Source organism: Crocuta crocuta, unplaced genomic scaffold (genome assembly GCF_008692635.1).
Source record: "Crocuta crocuta isolate KB4526 unplaced genomic scaffold, BGI_CrCroc_1.0 scaffold149, whole genome shotgun sequence".
Classification (NCBI taxonomy): Eukaryota; Metazoa; Chordata; class Mammalia; order Carnivora; family Hyaenidae; genus Crocuta; species Crocuta crocuta.
In genome coordinates this window covers 1,156,398-1,170,296 of record NW_027551561.1, presented here as the reverse complement: position 1 = coordinate 1,170,296, position 13,899 = coordinate 1,156,398, and the positions used below count along the sequence as shown (strand labels likewise).

The 13,899-nt window shown below is 36.4% G+C and overlaps 1 protein-coding gene across 1 annotated transcript in view; it reads left to right on the top strand.

Annotated features, from left to right (window-relative positions):
- The window catches only part of PAFAH1B1 (platelet activating factor acetylhydrolase 1b regulatory subunit 1), an 83,814-nt gene that overhangs the window by 488 nt on the left and 69,427 nt on the right, over positions 1–13,899 (top strand). The gene's annotated exons all lie outside the window — the stretch shown is intronic.

The window sequence follows — 13,899 nt, the reverse complement described above, 5'->3', positions numbered from 1 at the left end:
TCCCCCCGCGGCCCTCCCCGGGAAGAGATCGCCCTCCTCCTTCAGTGACTTAGCAAGAAAAGTATTCTTGGGTAGGAAGGGCGTGGAGAGCAGGTCGCTCTGTGATCTTGGGGAAAGGGTTCGGCCCTCCTCTCCCTGGCCGCGGAAGGCGAGCACCGCAGTCCCCACCCCACCCGTGCTTGGCTGCTCGGGGACCGGGCTCAGCCCCGCGCGGCCTCGGCACCCATAGGCCTTCAGGCGTTCCGTCCCCCACCTGTCCTTAGGATGGGGTTGACCTGAAGAGGATGGCCCAGCCCTTCCCTGGTCCCTCTGTGCGGTGGTCCAGCCTCTACATCCGCTAGCGAGGAGCGGCCCGACCCACCGAACCATCCGCAGCATCCACCCACCAAATCAGGCAGGATTTTCTTTTCTGCCACTGGCTCCTGAAACGGGAGTTGCCTTTTGACGTTGTACCACAGCTTCGAGGCCCTCAGCCATTCCTCTTCATCTAATCTCCCCACTCCTTTAGGAAACGCAGTGCCGTCTTTAGTCTCCCAGCTGAGAAAATAAGAGAATGTCTTTGAGGTGGTGGGCAAATTCTCTCTCTCTCTCTCTCTCTCTTTCTAAGCGTTAGAGAAGAGAAAGATGTTTTCAGTGTCTTAGATAAGAGAGAGCAGGATGCCTTGGCTTTATTTGTTTTCCTGCTTTTCTTCAGTGACTTAGCAAGAAACTCCCTGGGAGGAGGGCAGGAGATTTTCTTTTGGGGTTGGGGTTTGGGTCCAGATTACATCAATCCTTTGGTTAAGAATTTGTACTTTTGAAGAGAAGAACCAGATTTGTGGTTTCATTCTCAATGGGCGATGTCATGCCAAGGTTCCCCCCCACCTTTTCCTTAAGAAGCAGTCGGGAGAGAATAAAGATATTACTGTTATTCCGACCTCTACTTTAACACGCAGTCCTCGAGATTCATAACGTTTGAAAGGCTAAACAAATTTGTGCCGTTTTTGGTAATCCTATTTTTGTTGGTAGGTGGGTTGTTTTGTGTGAATTTCATTTTGAGTCTAGGGCGGAGGAGACATAGCTTGGGCCTTTAACACCAGTAATGTCATCCCTCCCCTTTGCCTCAGTAGTATTTACTTAAATTTTTTTCTTTTTTATTTTCTTTCTTTATTATTTTTAAATCTTATTCTTTTCTGCAGCAGGGCTTGATTGCTGCAGGGTTTAGTCTCTTAATCAGGAAAATTTCCAGCCTGGGTTATGTCGGCAGTGATATAATGTTGAATGTATAAAAAGCTTTTACTTAAAAAATTCTAATTTGGTTCTAAGACATTAGCTAGCTTTTAACCTCTCATGGGTATCTTTCAGGACACAATTTTACAAAATAACTGGCAATTGCAAATTGCAGTTTTTATTAAAGCAGAAGTGTTATCTGTATTTAGGGTGATTTATTCTTTCTTGTTCTATTATAAATGATCATTGTTTGAACTATTCAGTAGGGGAGGATCTCTTAAAACAAATCTGAACCTGTTTTTTTTTTTTTTTATAAATCAAAGGAAGGAACACAATTTCTCACAAAATATTTCTGTATATATTGATTTTGAGAAAGATTGCCCTATTTTGGTACCCATCCCCTCCCCTTTTAAAAATGGGCTAATATTTGTGGATGCTGTGAACAGCCATTGAGCTGAAGAGACTGGGTGGAGTAAGAGAGCAGAAGCTGTGAAATGCTAGATTGCCCTTTCCTAGCATTTTTTTCTTGCTTATGTTTTGTAAGGTTATTTGATACTAATTGTGCTACAACAAAGGCATTTCTCTGTGGTAAATCTTAAAATCTGATGTTTTTAGTTTCCACCATTTTTGCAAGGTGTTGAATGATTGGGGTAAAAAGCAATGCCCCTGCTCTAAAGCAGACACTTATTGTCTCTCTGTATTTGTGTGTATACACATACACATATACACACACACACCCCTTGTTAATGTTTTTTTATCGTTTTAGTAAAGTAAGTGTAAGTTAAAGAATGCCAGAAATATCTGGCAAGTAGTGGTGGTAGAAAATATGGCAAAAATCTAAATGAGAATACTGTACATATCTTCTTTTAGTTTGCATGGGAACATTAAATCTATGATTTTTTTTAAATAACATCAATGATGAGTAAAAAGGGATAAGATAATAATTTGTGTTAAAGCCTTCTTATAAAGGCTTTCTTCTTGTGTTGTCCCTTGCAAGGGACCTTTTGTAAGGTACAACCATAAGAGAGGGTAGGTCACTTTAATGTCTTGCATCGGGCATTCATGTGAATAGACATCTTCAGAGAATGTCAGATTCATGTGGTAAATATGATTTTGATGAGCCTTAAGACTGTTTGACAGTGTGTGATGTATTTTTACACTTTTGTTATTTTTAATGTGATTAGAAGGTAGAAGGGTTCCTGTGGTGAGGGATGGGTAAGGTTAAGGATGGTATTTTCATTATGTTATGTGACACATTTCCATCCTAGTACTTTAAAGTATAAAAGTGCACTAAAAGTGGTGATTTTTCAGTAGGCTATTAATTGATCAAGAACGTAAAATAATTTAAGCAAGAGAGCTTTAGTACCAAATATATATCTGAATGTTTCTGATATGTGTGATAAGATCTTTTGCTTAATTTTTAAAATTCTTCATAATCCTGTATTTATAAAACTTTTAAAAGATTGGGATAGTTTTCTTTCGTTTTTGTAGAATTATTTGGTATCTGTTTTTCAGATGAAATGACTTTAGTACATAAGAAATTTGGAGATGTTTCTAGAAGGGAAAAATCAGTATAATTTTTTTTCTAGCTAGAACATTCATGTTTCATTGTCTGTATTTTATGTTTTCAATGTAAATGTTTCCCTCCTATGTGCTAATAATATATGTGTGTGTTATGTGTATACATGCACAGATGCATGCATACATGTGCACCTTATGGCTCATATTTTAGGTACTTAGGAAAAAGTAGGATCTTGCTTTTTGTTTACATGTGGCTCACCTTATTCACATCTTGTCATCTTAATAAACAAATCATAGAAACTATGGAAGTTGACGACATTAGTATGGATGTGTCTTTAAAAAAACTCTGGGCGAAATCTTAGGGCAATCAGAATGAATTTTCCAATTCTTTCCATTGAATTCTACAGCAGTGAGTCATGCACTCTTTTGCCAAAGGGACTTAAGGCTTAGTTGGTTTTGAACTGAGCTAGCCATGTCTGCTGTGGTCCTAAAAGAGATTTGTTTACTTGCTTTTAAGTCTCTGTTTTGAAAATATCAAGACAGGTAACCTGTTTTCATATCATATATGTTGGAAAAAGAGAAATAGTTAAATTTGAAGTGGAAATTCTTTGCCACTGTGCTTAAGTCTTCTACAGTAAGACTGTAATTGTTTTGTTTTATTTTTACTTAAAATGTTGCTCTATTTAAAATAAAACTAATGGTGTGCAGTGAGTTAAGAAAAGATAAAGGAAAACCAATGCTGAAGATGTTTAGTTGTAGAGTGAATCCTAGTTGCTGAAGACCAAGTGTTTTGAGAAATCTGTACTTCATGAAGAAAGATGCTATAATATAAGCCTAATAGTTAGCTGCAGTGGAGGGTTTTTGGATTGTTTTAGCTTTGTTGCTGGTTAGGCCTGACACTTTCAGATAGTATTACATAGAACCGTGGCTTATGTGTATAAATTGCTATGTGTATAATTTTTAACCTTGCCATGGTAGTTGGAGTTAATTGATATTTGTGAAATGCTTTATACTCATTGGATGCAAGTATCAGAAGTGCTTATTATTTTGACATATTGCTTTCTCTTTAAAAGATGGTGGTTTTTGGTTGAAACATACCTAGTTAGGATTGATCTGTGTATTCATTAAGGGTACTTCTGGAAAGGTATCCTCTAAAGGTACTGTCATTTAACATTGTCATAAACATTTCCCTAGAACTTTCTAAATACATNCGCGAGATCATGACCTAAGCGAAAGTCGGACGCTTAACCGACTAAGCCACCCAGGCGCCCCTGGGCAGATTGATATTTTTATGGATGAGAGAACTAAAATTTAGAGAATGTCTTTCCCTAAGGTCACATGTTGGGTTAGCATCTAGAATGTAGTAAATATAAGCACTGAACCACTTGAGTATTGCCTTGCATGATCAAGGAAACATGCCTTATCCTTTTGACAAAACAGACCCATTTTATGTGTTTGTGAATTTATTTTCTAAAATGGTGAAAATCCATGGTATATACTGTCTACATCGTATAAATTTGCATTTATTAACATTCAGTCTTGTTAACTATTTTGTTTGTGTAAGGCCTTAGGCATTTGAGTAGGGACTCCCAGAAATTGTCTACAACTGCTTTACAGTAGTATTAATAAGTAAATACTTGTTGCATACATGCAGGTAGCATTAATAAGAACATATTAATTAAATAATATTAAATATTAAATTAATATTTAAGTAAATATATAAGTAGTATTAGTAAGTAAATAAAATGCTTGTTGCAATAGATTGAACGCAGGGCTATGTGAAAGGAAACGTGCTGTGCTGTAGTTCTTTGTAATAGCTAACTTCCAGTGATCTTTCAGGAATTGAAGTGAAGGAGGGAGAGGTGTTTATCATTCCTTTAAAGAGATTTTATGTTGTCCCATGGAACAGAGTCACGTTCCAGACATACTTGTATCAGGGCCATAAAATTCTCAACTTCGTGAATTAGCCCACCTGGGCACCTTACATTTGCGGCTTGTAGTTGTTTGTTCTTTGCATTTTGATTATCTTTGAACTCTTATGTGTTGACAAGAATTATTGACAGGTACTAAGGCTGTTAATAACAAAATTTCTGAGAGACTGTCTTTGATAGTCATGAAATTAAGAATATGGGAAATTTCCAAAGACTTTAATTTTTAAAAGCGTATGAACTTTTGTGTTTTAAGATTTTGCATATTGATTAATCCACTTTTAGTCTCTGGCAAAGATAGAAGGATATGTTTTATGATATTATTGCTCTGTATGCATAAGGCATATATTTTGTCTATTCATCTATGTTTTTTTTTTTAATAAAAAATATGCTGACTGCAGGACACCTGGTTGACTCAGTTGGAAAAGTGTGTGACTCTTGATCTTGGGCTAGTGAGTTCGAGCTCCACATTGGGTGTAGAGATTATGTAAATGAATAAATAAAATAAAAACCTTAAGAAAAATTATACTGACTACAAAAGAAGGGAAGGCGAAGATGAATCAGTATTATTGATTATTTAGATTTTTTTTGTTAATTATTTTTTTAAGGGTGGGGAAAATTACATACATTAAGCATTATCACAGAAAACAAATTAAGCTGTTTACTAAACCATATGTGAATATTTTAGTAGTTCTCACTCCACAATTTGCCAGCTATGTGTTTTGAGCAGAAGCTTCAATTTCCTTATCTATAAGTGGATAATATTGACAGTATCTAACTCACAAAATAATGGCTACTAATGAATGATAAATGGCCTGTAAGTCCTTAAGGAAATGTTTTTATTGTTAGAGCCCTTTTCCTTTTCTTAAGAAATAAAATTTAACATACAGTTAAATAAACAGTCATTAATTTATTAGTATAGTAGTTTTAATAGTTGTAAGTATATCCCTTAAGAATTTTTTTTTCTCTTTGGTATCCATTATGTGTATCTCTGAATCCAGTGATGGCTTCAAAGTTTTATAATAGGTAAAGAGTGCTATGTAAATCAATGCCAAGTGGAATACATTTTTTAATGTAAAAAGTATGTTGCAAATGAGCATCTTATTTAAACTGTGAAATATGGTTTACATCTTTAACAATAAGTATTTTTGTACTGTTAAGTATTATTAAGCGATCCCACATTTTTCCTTTTTTTTTTTTTTTTTAGAAGTTTTTATTTTGGAATAAAACAAGTGGTGAAGATAATGCAGAGTTCATACATCCCTGAACTCAGTTTTCCCCATTGTTAGTATCTTAGGTTTTTGAGGTACATTTGTCAATCTTGGTAATTACTATTACCTACACTCCAGACTTTATGTGGATTCGACTAGTTTTTCCATTAAGGCACTGTTTCTCTTCCAGACCCAACCCAAGGTACCACATTGCATTTGGTTATATCTCTTCAGTATTTTCTGGTCTGTGACAGTTTCTCAGTGGTTCCTTTTTTTCCAGTACTATCTTGACAGTCTTGAGTAGTACTGGTAAGGTATCCAGTAAAATGTTTTCCCAAGCTGGGATTGTCTGGTGTTTTTTTCATTAGACTGGAGCTACAGGTTTTTGGAAGAAATACCACAGAGGTAAAGGGCACTTCTCATCACATCATTTCAAGGGCTACATGGTACTCAGTAAACATCACTGGTGGAGTTAACCTTCATCATTTGGTTAATGTAGTGTGTGCCAGTTTTCTCCACCCTAAACTTACTGTTTTCTCTTACTTTATCCTTTAGAAGCTAATCAGGTTCCCTGTAGGGGGTGAGCAATGTTTACATATGTTAATTGGAATTCTTCATCTCCTCTTTTCCATTTATTAAAACAGTTTATATCTTTGACTACCAGAAACATTTTGTTTAGGATTTTAAATACTAATTTAAATAACCCTAAATTTTGCCTGGTTTCCTTTAATTTTTTTTTGTTTATTATGACTTTATTTTTATGAAAGCATACGTGTACATAGTTGAAAAAGTAAAAAATACAAGGTTTATAATGAAAAAAACAATTTTTAATGTTTATTTTTGAGACAGAGAGAGACAGATCATGAGGTGGGGAGGGGCAGAGAGAGAGGGAGACAAGAGAATCCGAAGCAGGCTCCAGGCCGCAGGCCCTTAGCACAAAGCCCAACGCGGGGCTCAAACTGGGGCTCAAACTCATAAGCCGTGAGATGGTGACCTGACCTGAAGTTGGACGCTTAACCACTGAGCCACCCAGGTGCCCGTGGGTTTCTACTTAAAAAAAAAAAAAAGTATCCAACAGCATTACATATCTTTTTCTTCTAAATTTTCATTAATTTCTCTGTCCAGCAATCATTTATTTAACTATATTGTATCCTAGGAACTGTCAGTCCCTTCCCTCAAAGATCTGAAAATATATAAACACATTTAATATGCAAAGGTAGCACAATAGTGGTATAATCAAAATATGTACTTGGTATGATGGGGGTCCAGAATTTTCAAGGAAGTCTTCGCAAAGATGTTGAATGTTTTTGAAGAAATCTTGTCATATTGTTTGGAGTTCTAGGCAGAGGAAGTGATTTGTGCCCAGTCTCCTATGAGTATACCTCAGTTGGTGAGGAAAGGTCCCAAGTAGTTCAGTATGGTTGGATTGATGGTTTAGTATAGAGGAGTTGATTTGGCCTGTAAGGCAGGGTGTTACATGGACCATCGTCATCAAATGTAGATTTTAATCTATTAAAAATAGAAATTTCCAGGTTCTCTCATAGACTTATGCAATAAAAATTCCATGGGGGGCACCTGGGATATCGGCATTTTCTTTTTTCTTTTTAATTTGGACTTTCAGTAAGCTTCCTAGTTGATTGAGAACCACTGTTTTTACTCTTGAACTGCCATTGGACAATTTTGTTAAGGCAGTTGTCAGCAGTGTGTAAGATGCAACTGTGGAGTGGATGGAGGCAGATAGACCTGTGAGGAGATGGTTTAGGTGGCAGTGCAGATTGAAAGAGTAGATTTGAGAGAAATTCAATCTGTTTAATATTAGTAACCAATTAGATACGGGAAGCGAGGAAGATGAGGAAAGTGAAAAACTGAAGTGTTTTGTTTTGATTTGGGCTATTGAGAGAATGTCAGAAAGGAGCAAGAGAGAGGTGAGAGTGGATCTAGGTTGGGGAAAGTTTATTTGTTGTTACTTTTGTATGTTTTTACTGGATAACCATTAGGTATACCTGCGACTTGAGTTTTAAAACCTTTGGTGTTTCTGTGTTTCAGATGTTTACCAGTAGAATTAATACCAGGAGATTTTTGTTTTTTTATTCCTTACAACCTTATGAAGCGTTAAAAAATTGATTCTCTAATCGGAATGTATTCAGCGCACTCTATTGTAGGAACCACACTGAGGTACTAGAAGGTGCTCCAGACGGGGACAGCAGAAGTAGAATCATAAAGGTCACAAAGTGGGAGAAGGAAGACCTACATTTCAAGATGCTCAGTGTGTGAGTAAAGCGGGGGTTGATTAGAAATGAGACTTGAAATGTGTGCAAGGACCAGATATTAATCAAAGGCCTTATACTGTTTTAAAGCATGTAGACTTTAGGAAGTAGTGAGACAGCATAGTTCAGTGATTTAAGAGGCCTGACTATGGAGCCCAGATGCTGGGTTCAACTTTCAGCAGCTCTGCTGCTTACATAGCTGTGTTATTCTTATTTTGCACATGTGTGTGTACACTAATAAATAAAAGCTAGTTATTTAAATTTTCGTAGGTAGTTGTGAGAAGTAAGTGAACACTTGTAAAATAACTTAAAGCAATGACTAGCACATAGTGCTATGTAAATATTAAGTAAATAATAAATAGGGAGCCAATAAAGTTTTTTTTTTTAATAAGAGTTTATTAAAGGTTTGTTTTTAAGTAGAGAAGTGATATGGTCAGATTGTATTTTCTTTTTCTTTCTTTTTTTTTTTAATGTTTTATTTATTTCTGAGAGAGACAGCATGAGCAGGGGAGGGTCAAAGAGAGAGGGAGATACAGAATCTGAAACAGGCTCCAGGCTCTGAGCTAGCTGTCAGCACAGAGCCCAGCGTGGGGCTGGAACCCACGAACCTTGAGATCATGACCTGAGCTGAAGTCTGACACTCAACCGACTGAGCCACCCAGGCGCCCCAAGTCAGATTATATTTTCAATAGATGGCTTTGTGGGGGGCTCTATAGAGGATAGACGTTAACAGGCCAAGACTGGATTTAGGTAGACTTGTTGTAATTAGTCCCAAGTGAGAGGTGATAGATGGTGTGAACTGTGGTAGTAGGGGTAAGGATAGAATAATTCAACAAATATTGAGGAAGTAAACTTGACAGATCAAGATAATTGGTTATAGAGGAAGAAAGAAGAGAGTCAAGGTCGACTCCCATGTCAAGTATTATTTCTAACATTTCTAAAGGGATACTTATTAAAGTATCTTGGATCTTAGATATTCTCTGTACTTGTGGTATTTGGAGCTTAGGGGTTATACTGTGATACTTTCACAACAGTGAGAACTAATGGGGCGCCTGAGTGGCTCAGTCAGTTAAGCATCCGACTTTTGATTTTGGCTCAGGTCATGACCTCACCATTGGTGGGTTTGAGCACCACATTTGGCTCTTCCCTGGCAGTGTGGAGCTTGCTTGAGATTGTGGCTCCCTCTCTCTCTTTAAGGATATACTATTACACAGAAAACTCTTAGATCAAGTCCAAAGAGCCAGAAATCTTGAATAAAATTTTATTATGTTTTTTTTATGTTCTCTTTATGTTGAGATTTGTGATTATAAAGATAATAGCACCATGGTGTGATACTTTAAAAATGTGAAGTACTGTTCAGTCTTTAAAAACATTACAATTTGGAGGGCACCAGGGTGGCTCAGTTTGTTAACCATCTGACTTCAGCTCAGGTCATGATCTCATGATTCAAGAGTTCAAGCCCCACATTGGGCTTTGTGCTGACAATGCAGAGCCTGCTTAGGATATTCTCTCTCTCTCCTCTCCCCCCTTCCCTTCCCCCACTCACGCTTTCTCTCTTAAATACATAAGTTTAAAAAAAAAAATGAAAATTTAAAGTCCCTGGATGGTTCAGTCAGTTAAAACGTCCAACTCTTGATTTCGGTCAGGTCATGCATGATCTCACAATATATGGGCTGACAGTGCAGAGCCTGCTTGGGATTCTCTCCCTCCGTTCCTCTCCTGCTCGTGCGCGCTCTCTCTCTCCTAAAAATAAATAAACATTTAAAAACCCATTAAAATTTGTTAATTCTGTTTCATCCAATTTTTTCATTGTTTACTCACATATGATAAACTTTTTTTGATAAGTAAACTTTGATAGCTAGAATATTTAATCACATATTCATTTCTTGGTTAAATCTTAGCTTGCCTCCCTATTTCTAGATTTGTTAGATTTGGGGAGGGGGGTACTTTATTTTTATTATTAATTTTAATTCCAGTATAGTTAACATACAGTATTAGTTTCAAGTGTAAGGATTTGTCAGATTTTAAGAATGGCTTTTTTTTTTTTTACCTGTTTTATATAAAGAGGGGGAACTTGATTGAAATTAGAACTTTTGGATTTGAATTTTCTCTAGATTCTTAGTGAAATAATTAAACGATAGGAAATTCAGTATCCTAATTTAGGGTTCCCCCCCCTTATGTAGTATTTTAAATCTGGGTCCTGGGTTATTGTGAATGTCTGTTATTTAGGTTATTGCAGGCCTATCCAGTCTCCCCACTAAAGAGAGTTGAGAAAGATGATATTTAAACTGATTCTTGAATGAATAATTGGAGTGGACATGGAACATTTTAGGTAGCAGGAACAGCAACATACACAGGTACAAAAGAGTGAAAAACTATCATGTGTATACTGGAAAGTAGTTTGGTAGAGGGGATTTGTAGGGTGTGTGTGGATATGAAGCTGGAAAAGTACATGAGTCAGATTGATAGACTTTGTAAAATTATATTCTCTCTATATACACATTGTAGGCAGTTTGGAAGTCAACAGACAGTTCCAAGCAAAGACGAGCATTGTGATCAGATGTGTATTTTAGGTAGTTCATGTGGGTGGCAGTGAGGGATATAGATTGGAGTTTGAAGGTCACTTGGGAGGCTTTTTCAGGAAAGAATGATTAGTGCTTGAAATAAGATTGTGACAGTGAATACTGATGGTAGAAAGGTTTAGGAATGAATAGCACTTTAGGAGAGAAGGAAGTATCAGAAGACATCTCATATTTGTGCTTGGTGTCTGGGTAAAATTGAGAAACTGGGTGGTGTTAGCCATAAGAGAGAATAAGAGGAGGAATTATGTGGGATGTTACAACAGCCAGATTAATTTTCCTGAACCACAGTTCTGAAATAACCTGGCCAAAAACCAGCTTTTTACTGTCTTTAGTGAGCAAAAACATAAAAATGCAAAGGGCACATTGCTGGAAACACGGTATTTAATAGATAGCAGCTTAATCCTGAGTAGAAAGATGCTCAAGGACTTTTCTTGTGTCCTGGCTCATGTTTTCATCCTTTTTCTTATTGCCTGCCATGTATCCTGTGATTCAGCCTTATAAAGATACTTCATTCCTTAAGGTGTTTTCACTCTTTACCACTCCCTTCTCTTTTCTTCTCTGTATCCCTTGCCTGTCAATCTCTTGAAAAGTCTGCCTACCAGATTCTCCTTTGCAGGCAACTTTTCCTAATTTTTTTTTCACCTGAAAGAAATGTTCTTTTCCTTTGAGTTCATAATCTTATGATATATATTCCTTTTTCTCTTGTTCTAGCTTACATCAAAGTTTATCTGATGTATCAAATGAGTTAATGCATTTAAAAAGCCTAGAACGGTACCTAGCACTCACTAGACACTCAGTAAATGTTAGTCATTGTTACTATGGTGACAATGAAGATGAGTTAATAATAGTAATAGTGCAGTCCACCTTTGCTTTCTGCTGTCTTGTGATGGGAAAACTGATTTATTCTTGTCTTGGACACTAGGAGAGCAGTGTCTCTTTTATTTTGCTTATATATGTAAAAGTGCAAAAGATACTGTGCCATATTGTCATCTTCAAGGTGAAATTATCTCTGTCTTCACTATTCCTGAGCTCTGTTGAAGTAATTAAAATGGTAGACAAGCCCTTAACACTGATTATCTCATTAAACTTTGCCACAGCTGTTTGAGGTGGGTAGTAGAGCTTCTTTTTATAAATGAGCAAATAGGCTTAGGAAATTTGAAATTTTGCCCAAGGTCACATAGTTTACATATTTCATATTTACATAATTAATTTAATTATGGGGTATATCCATCATTCAGGAAAAGTACCTGTAGTAATGTAAAAACAGAAACCAACATAAACTACTATCACAATTGACAGATGTTAACATTTTTGTCATGTTTGCTGTAGTTTAAGAAATAAAGCATTATTTGGGTACCTGGGTGGCTCAGTTGGTTAAGTGTCTGCCTTCAGCCCAGGTTCTGCTTAGGACTTCTCACAGTTGGTGGGTTTGAGCCCCATATCAGGCTCCACGCTGACAGTGTAGATAGAGCCTGCTTGGGGTTCTCTTTCTTTCCCTCTCTCTGCCCCTTCTCCACTCGCGCTTTCTCTCTCTCTTTCTCAGAAACAAATAAACTTAAAAAAATGCATTATTATAGTCACAGTTGATGTCCCTTTGATACCTCTTTCTAATCCCTTTCCCCTCCCTTGCTCTTCACAGTGGTAAAGTTCCTCTTAAAGTCTGTGTATATCCTTTGATCTGTCTTTATACTTTTACTATACATATATGTATCCATAAACTACATGTAACAATGCTTAAAATTTACATGAATGTTATACTGTATATTATTGTACAACTCGATTTTTTTTTACCCTAACAAAATGTTTTCTAGATGTGTTATTAGTATATGTAGATCTAATTTATTTTGTTGTGTAATTTATTATTTATGCTTATACTGTAGTTTCTTTATACTACAAAAATAGGCATTTAGGTTGTTTCTAAATTTTCACTACTACAGATAGTGCTTCAGTAAACGTGACAGTTTCCGTGGATAACGTGACAGAATTTCTTTTTATTTGGTTTTGCATTGAAGAATTTATCCTAAGGTTAAACAAATATTTGTTCTTTAGTAATTTTTATGCTTTTAATTGAATAAATAAATCAGATTATATTGTTCACATTTTTTTTTTCAGACCATAAATTCCTAAATCCTTTTCTACTTTATTCAATCTCTCCAGCTGTTCAAAAACTTTATCAATTCAGTCCTGAGCTGGGGTTTGCACATTGGACGGCAGCCTGTAGGCAAAACTAAATCTGTAAATGCATTTCTCTTTGCCTCGCATCGTTAAAAAAACTCTTTTGAGTTAACATTTAAAAATTAGCTATTTTGCATGAAGTTTCTATTTTTGGATTATCCTGAAAAATTAAAAGCTCTTGCAACTGTGAGGCCCACATTTTCCCATGGCAACAGTTGGCTCAAGCTGAGTCACAACTGCCCTCCTTGAGATGGGCATAAGCTCGCCAGTGAAACAAGTTCCTACCACTTCATTACTGTTTATTATTGCCCTTCCACTGTTTTTTATAGTGAAGAAATACTTCTCTGTTGGTGTTTCTATAAAAAATGGAAAAAAGTGGGGCCCTGGATGGCTCAGTTGGTTAAGCGATTGACTCTTGATTTTGGCTTAGGTCGTGATCTCATCATGGTTTGTGAGGTTGAGCCCTGTGTTGGGCTCTGCACGTATAGCATGGAGCCTGCTTCGGTTATTCTCTCTCTCTCTCACTCTCTCACTGTCTCACTCTCTGTGCCTCTCCCGCACATGTGTGCTCATGCTCTCTCCCAAAATAAATATTTTTAAAAATGGAAAAAAGTATAGTGGGACAACTGCAATAGTCAAGAAAAGTAGAACAGAGCATATTTCTCTGGAAACTGAAGAATAGTGTAATATGATTTATATGCAAACAAAATGAGTCTTGTATGGAAAGATTATAATCTTGCTTTCATTTATATTACCTGTGTTGTTCTCTCTAGACATGTGTTTATGATCTCTGCATTTTTATGTAAGTAGCTGTGAGGACTGCTGCACAGTATAGTTGAAGATCAAAAAGATATGAAGACAGTTTATAAATCATGAAATTCTGTGCAAATAAATGCAAGATATTTACCTGTTTTTGTTTTTTAACTGTATTATGGATACCCTTGTTCTAGAAAGGTTTTAGGCAGAGGGGTTGAAAACTGGTTTCATGTCCTCAACCATCCTACCT